This window comes from Urocampus carinirostris, chromosome 3 (genome assembly GCF_059441175.1).
Source record: "Urocampus carinirostris isolate Australia breed hairy pipefish chromosome 3, RoL_Ucar_1.0, whole genome shotgun sequence".
Classification (NCBI taxonomy): Eukaryota; Metazoa; Chordata; class Actinopteri; order Syngnathiformes; family Syngnathidae; genus Urocampus; species Urocampus carinirostris.
In genome coordinates, this window is record NC_142351.1 from 27,715,926 (window position 1) to 27,723,644 (window position 7,719).

The window sequence follows — 7,719 nt, forward strand, 5'->3', positions numbered from 1 at the left end:
TGCTACGGGGGTAACGGACAGTCTTATCCGACCTATTCGATTGTTGTATGACCAGTGCCAGAGTTTGCTCTGCATTGCCGGCATTGCGTCCGTTTAGTTTCCAGTGGGAGTTGGACTCTGCCAAGGCTGCCCTTTGTCACCAATTCTGTTCATAACTTTTATGGACGTAATTTATATGCGCAGCTGTGGCGTTGAATTTGTTTGGTTTAAGGGCCTTAGCATTGCATCTCTGCTTTTTGCAGATGATGTGGTATTGCGATCTTCACTACTCACTGGGGTGGTGTGCTGCCGAGTGTGAAGTGGCCGGGATGTAGATCGGCACCTTCAAGCCCGAAAACATGGTTTCCATCTGGAAAAGGGTGCCATGTTCTTTCCGGCTTGTGAATGGGACTCCGCCCTAAGTGGAAGAGTTCAATTGTCTCAGTATCTTGTTCAAATGTGAGCAATTAATAAATGGGGATCGACAGGCGGATCGGTGCAGTGTCTGGGGTCATTCTGACCCAACACTGGTCCATTGTGGTGAAAAAGGAGCTGAGCTGGAAGGGTAAAACTCACAATTTACCTGACGATCTACATTCCTTCCCTCAAGCTATGGTCACAAACAAGAGCCTGTATACAAACGGCTGCAATGATTTCCCTCCACAAGGTGGCTGGACTCTCTCTTAGAGATAGGTGGGACTCAGTGTAGAGCACCGGTGTCCAACATTTACAATCTGAGAGCTACTTTTACTTAATAACTGAAGTGGCTTGGGACAGGGAAAGCTGGGCTCCCTTGCTGAGATTGCTGCTGCACAACCTGACCTTGGATAAAGAGATATTGGATAGATAGATGAATTGATACAATAATTTATTGTCAAGTCATGTTTATTTATAGTCTCAAAGGGCTGCAGAGACCACAGACGACAGGCTATTGACCATTGTCAATTATAACAGCATAGTCGACATTGTATACAGCAAGAGTAGACATGGCACTCCAGAATAAACATGTCATAAGAGATTAAAAAAAAAAACTATATATTTTTTCTTTCGTTTTAGTAATGTGGGCAAATATTAAGAAGGTAGTGCTTAGTGACTGGCCAAAGTTGTAAGCTCATCAGAGCAATAGTGCCATGGAAAATTGTGCAATGACATCGGCAGAAACTTATTTTCCAGAGAAAAGAGTTGGGAAATAGAGTATGAATACACTGTAATGCAAGTACACTTTCACAAAGGAATAATGGCACGTCTTTAGAATAACAGTGTTACTTTTTTTCAATTTCAAGGCACAGAGCTGTGATGCCTGAGGGCAATACAGATGGACTTCCTTGACAAAGGACATTCTCCTGATTATTTCTAGCTTTCAATAAAGGACTGTGGAAATAATTTTTACATGAAAAATATGTGCATTGATAAAAAAGTGCTGCAACAAGACAATTTTCTTTGTAGATATGCATAAGAATTACTATTTGAAATATGTATACTGGTTTCCTTTTTCATATCATACTAACTGTAGAGATACATATTCTGACTCGCATCCAAAATTATGATTATGTGTGAGTAAGAAGCTGTCCTTCTAATGAATAAGGCTCCAATTGTTCGTGAGTTGAATTTGTTCGTATGTTGCTTCAGTGCTATATTTTGTATGTTAAAGGTTTATATCGGTATGTTTAAGGCTTGTATAAGTAACCTGTATTATTTTTTTCCTTAAAAATAAATACTAAATAATATGCTATATAAGGATAAATACAGTAAAGTTTAATTTAATTGTGGAAGAAGGGCTTCAAGAGGTCCTCCTCTGTGGTAGAGAGCGGCAAATAAAAAGTGATCCAACCATTTTCTCAACCGCATCAAGCTCTCTTATTTCACTTTGATTTCAAAAGAAATGGCAGCTTTCAATCTGCATAATATGATATTCTTTTCTGTGCCATTCCGTTAAGTTTTATTCCGCTGTACTTTGCCGAAATGTTTATTTCGGGCGCTGCACACTTGATTTGACAGACTCAGCCCGAAGCGCTCACTTCGGCGCCAAAATGCACACTTCGGCCAATGTAAAGCTTCCAGTCTACTTCAGGCTGAGACTCTCCAAATCAATTTAATCGGTCGAGTTTGGCCTTATATGCCCCCGGATCGGGCGGATTATTTTAGGTCTGATCTTATCTCTACCCGGAAGGGGTGACAAGCAAGGTGGGAAATGAAATGACCACAATAAATGAGAAGACACACAAACATCCATCCATCCATTATTTGCACCGCTTATCCTCAGTAGGGTCGCGGGGGCACTGGAGCCCATCCCAGCTATCCCCAGGCAGTGGGCAGGGGACACCCTGAACTGGTTGCCAGTCAGTCGCAGGGACAGACAACTCGCTCGCTCATTCACACCTAGGGACAATTTGGACCAGCCAATTCACCTGAAATGCATGTTTTTGGAATGTGGGAGGAAACCCACGCAAGCACGGGGAGAACATACAAACTCCGCACAAGAAGGTAGCTGGATTTGAACCCATGACCTCAGAACTGTGCCGCACACGCGCTAAACACTGCTCCGCCGTGCTGCTGACACACAACCATTGTTTTCAAAATGCAGTGTTTCTCATACCATATAAAAACTCTGGCTGGGCGCCAGGGTTTTAATTGGTCCCCACCAGGGTTTACAACTTGTATTAAAAAAAATAATAATAATAAATAAATAAATAAAATAAAGTTTGTCCTCTCACTCACTTTTGGTTTATTGGTTAATATGAGCGTTTTTGTTTGCTAAACAGAGAAGGTAGGGTTTGGGAGTGGGACTGCAGAAGCAGCAAATTGACCAAAGAAACGGTTCAAGAGAGATTGCTACATGGAGGACAACAAGTAAATTAAAATAAAAAAGATGAGACGGAGCTGGAAATTATCCTTATTTGGACTAATTTTTTTTATATTAATGGCTCCAAAACATTGCGCTTCGTCTATAATCTGTATCAGTCCCTCATAGTTTAGCGCTTTGTGTCCCTAAATGTCTGTATTCAGTAGGGATTAATGACATTTATGTTTTTGTCATACACATTACATTCTATATTTGTGCGTGTTTTTATAGCCTCTGTGGTTGTTTTTTTTTCAGTCATTGCTGTTTAGAAATTGTATTGTAACTAGGTAAAAGCTATTGAGCTTTAAAAGTTGTTTATACCACTGAAGAGTTAATACTTATATTTTTTATTTTGTTGTGTTGTTTTTTTTCAGATATTGTGTGTTTCTTGACTTTAAAGTTTCTTAGTATAAAAACATTAATTTAGTTAAAAGTTCACGGGAGAGTAAAACAAATACAGGGGCCACGCCCCCAGACACATCCTCAAGCACACCCCCAGACACATCCCGCTAGATTGTCCGTCCACCATGGTCTTGGGAAAATACTATGGAAAACACTGAAATGCATCACAAACTGTTTTTGCTGTGAATAAAAGGGTACAGTTAATCTTCCAAGTTATACGTTTCTTCAGGATATCTACGGGAAATAAACCAACTTATGTGAGTATTATTAATTGAGTTAGCCAGAGTCCCGCCCATAGCTCCACCCCAGACCTTGATACTTATTTGGTTCTCTCATAAAGTATGCCTGAACGTCATTACTGTGGAATAAAACTTATCATATAGGGCGTTGTGTGTATATATATATATATATATATATATATATATATATATATATATATATATATATATATATATATATATATATATATATATACTGGAGAACACAATCAGGGTGATATCCAAACATATAAGGCGACAGTCCAAGAATTTGTCAGGTAATACTTGTTATTCAGATGGCTAGACAAGGGTTTGGGACACTGGAATAACACAGAGATGAAACTGAAGGTGTTGGGCGGTAGAAGGGAAGACAAAAGTTCTAGCACAGAGCCAAGAAGACAGATTGTTGAATTTGTGATGAGGGTTGATTGTTTAAATAGTAATGGTGGTCGTCAGAGGAGGGCAATTTAGAAAAGTGACCGCAGCTGTGGAGAAACGATGAACCTGGAATTGAGTGACCAAATAAGGTAAGCTCAAGCAAGATGGTAGAGAGAGAGAGAGAGAGAGAGAGAGAGAGAGAGAGAGAGAGAGAACAAACCTGAATGCAGGATTATGACAGCCTTTTTTATGATGAACTGTCTTGAGTCTTCATTTTCTATCATCACTTATCTTCAGGTGGATTCAGGCATCTGCCAGTTTTCAGTTTGTTAATACGTTCAATTTTTTAAAAACAATTCTTACTATTGGTCAGCTTACATGCATGACCAATCTCCACTTTGAGTGTATTTTGGTTATTTTTCAAAGTTAACAAAGATAAGCAATAATTCTTGCATCAAGGAGCAACCTGCATTTCACATTGATTAATAACTTAATTCATTTTGATCAGCAGCCAAGTAATTCTGTAGATCGGGTGAAAAGTTTACCTTTGAATGGGGATTTTTTTAATGCAGAAATCCTGCCTGGAAAAGCCAATGTGCTAAAGCTTGAGGTACAGTAAAAACCTCCATCTGTCAGTGTTTAATTACACAGTAACAGCAGAAAATGTCATTTGCTTTCCCATGCTGTTCAAACTACCTGTGGAAAATGCACTCTTGTGGTGGGAGCTGTAAAGTTTTTTAAGCTTGATTGACTAAGATGGGCTTTTGTCCTTGTTACAACAGCACTCCTTTCATTTTGATTGCAGCTACAAACCAGCAAGATATAAATCCGCATTAATGTCAATTTTTATGTGGAGTTAGCTTTTTCTTCTTTTAACGAGACAAAGATGCAGTAGCCATCCATCATACGTCAACATTTGGTTCTTCTTTAACCGTTTTTTTAAACCCCCTGTGAAGAGCTCTCTGTCCATCTTTAGACCCACCGCCCACCCCCCCCCCCCCCCCATCTTTCTCTCACTCATTTGCATTCACAACATTCTAAGCATGGCCTAAAAACGTTTAAACAATTTGCAGCAAGACCACAAGACAGTGAATTAAGTGTTTGCTATACCTGGTATAATTCGTTTGCATGCATTGCTAATTTGTGTTCTTTGTCCATGTTTTTTAACCAAGTGGGTTGCAGCTTTTAAGTGTATGCATGTAATTAAACACAGGGGACACAATTAATGAAACAGGTATGGCTCTCCTTTGAATTAATTGACAGATTTATGGAGGGCAAGTGAAGAGATTAATGTTGACTGCCTGGTTAGCTGATTGCTCACATGGGGGATATCATTTTTCTTTGAGGCCACATTAGATCGTTGCAACTACAGGTAGAAGTAGACCATGTCATAAATGTCCAGTATCCAAAGCACTTTTTCGACACGCCTGTTTTTTTTTTTTTTTTTTTTTACTAATTTGGAGCTTGTTGTCGTGATTGCTGATCTGGAGCACCTGCGGCGGCTGGTTTTGGCGCCAACAGCCCGGACAGCTGATTGTGGACACTCCCTTTTTAAACCCCCGGCTTCCTCTTGGTTATTGTCAGATCGTTGCGAACTGTTGCATTCCGCCAAGTGGGCATGCTCGTCCGACTCCATTTTTGCTAAGCCTTTTTTCCTGCCTGATCTTTGTTATTGACCTGTTTCTGGACCTGATTACGCCTGTTCTGCCTGCCTCCTGTTACCTGACCTGTTTTGTCCCGTTACCTGCCTGTCTCCTGCTACCGACGTCGTTTCTGAACATGACATCGCCTTTGATCTCCAGCCCCGGCCAACAACTCTATATCCGCGCCTGTCTCTGTCTGACAAGGAAGTGTCACTCCCGCCTCGCTCGCTCCTGTTGTCCGTCAGTCCTCGTATCAAGCAAGCAAGCCTTACTCTCCCTCTCTTTTCAAATATAAACTGAGAAACGTGCGCTATTGAGACCTGTGTCCGTTTCTAGTCAGTGACGCTTGTGTGTACAATTTCAAGCTAAAACACCTCATTTTACTGTGAAAACATGTCAACCATTGTTAAAAGAAAAAGAAAAATATCAAATGAGGTACTGTGCATGAACATAAGGGAGAGAGATCAGAGTACTGACAGCCTGATGGAAGAAGCTGTCCTTAAGTCTGCTGGTTCTGAGAGTATGCAGTCTTTTCCCTGATGGCAGTAGGTCAAAGAGGCTTTGAGATGGGTCGGTGGGTTCACATGCAAGGTTGCTGGCTTTGTGGGAGAGGCGGGACTTGTGCATGTCCAGGAGGGGGCGTGAGGGGGACACCAATCATATTTTCCGCTGTACTCACATTACAAGTATTTCTGCAGGGCTTTTCTATTCTCTAAATTGTTCACTCAGTAGCTCTAAGGCAATGGTCTCTATCATTTATTAACCTGAGAGCTTATTTTCAATTAGCGCAAATGGCACCCAGTTTGATATGCATTTCGTAAATAACAACTTATGGTAACAACATAGCAATTTAATATTATAACTGTGTTGATTATTGGATTTAGGGTTCAATAAACTCAGTCAACCACAAAAAAATATATTTTACAAGAAATCACAATGACCCAGCACTGGTGAACTACAGTATTTTCAGATCACGTCCGTGGGAATCTCAGCTGTCGGCGGAATCCACCGCGAAGACCCTTACTCTAAGGTAACTGACTCATTTGGACAAACATTGATAGTCCTGACTCTCAAGAGGCCAGGCTGTGGTGGAGATTCAGACCATCCAACCATATTTTTGCTTAGGGGAATATTTTACATGAGTTATTTTACGCTGGGGTTTTAATTGCACAACATTATTGATTGTGCTGTAGCTCTTAGTCATAAATGTCAAATTTGACATTCATCACAATGTTCTTTCTGTGTAGTCTTTTTAATCAATCGTTAGTTGGAAAAAAATCAAAAGTTTTGCAGTTCAGAGAAAATTACATACACAAGAAACGTTGTTGTGGTTGTTGTATGATAAAAGGACAGGGTGAGGTCTATGAGGCAAGACCGTTTGGATGAGTGCTGGCCAACCCAGGACATACTAATCACCCAGATCCTCTGAAAAGCTCAGACAACATAGAAAACCAATTTAATAAATTATGAATGAAGTTCCATACTTGTTTTACCTCAACTTGACCTAATATTTTTATTTTCGAACACTATATTGCCACTGTTTTTCCTGAGTAATACTGAATAGTCTGAACTGGCCAACATTATTATTCAGATTGCAGTCCAATGGGGCAGGAAGGAAGATAGAAAAATAACTGGGCCGACAATATTAAAGGATGGACTCGTGCCAAATTTCCCATCACCCAAAAATAGCCCATGTGTCACGAAACGGGCCGGGGAGCAGGAAGTCGGAACTCATTTGTGTAGACAATCTCTCATTTTAATAGAGAAAGTAAAGTTGTCCGACACACAAACGGACCAAAAACAAAACAAAGCAGGTTCAAAGGCAGGCAAAATTACAATCCATGCATTCCTCAGCTCAAACAGGCATAAACAGGTTTTCAACAAGGTTAAGCAATGATCTGGCAGCGGGCAGTTCCAAAAGGGGCGCTTAAGTACTCCAAGAGCAATCAGTCCAATGCGTCTCAGCCGGTGTCCAGGGGCGGGGCCAGCTGGGCGCCATGACAACCGTGCAGAAGATGACACCATGATCGATCAGCAGCACTGCAACATGCTGCCCTGACAACCAAGGCAGGTAAGGGATCGCGTGGACTGAATAGTCAGCAAGCAGCTCAGTTCCAGTAGGTCTCCACAAACAAAATGTAATTGTGAATTAATCCTCAGAACTACAAATGTCCTTTTTATCCAAAGGCATATTAAAAAATGTTAGGAGGAAATTATT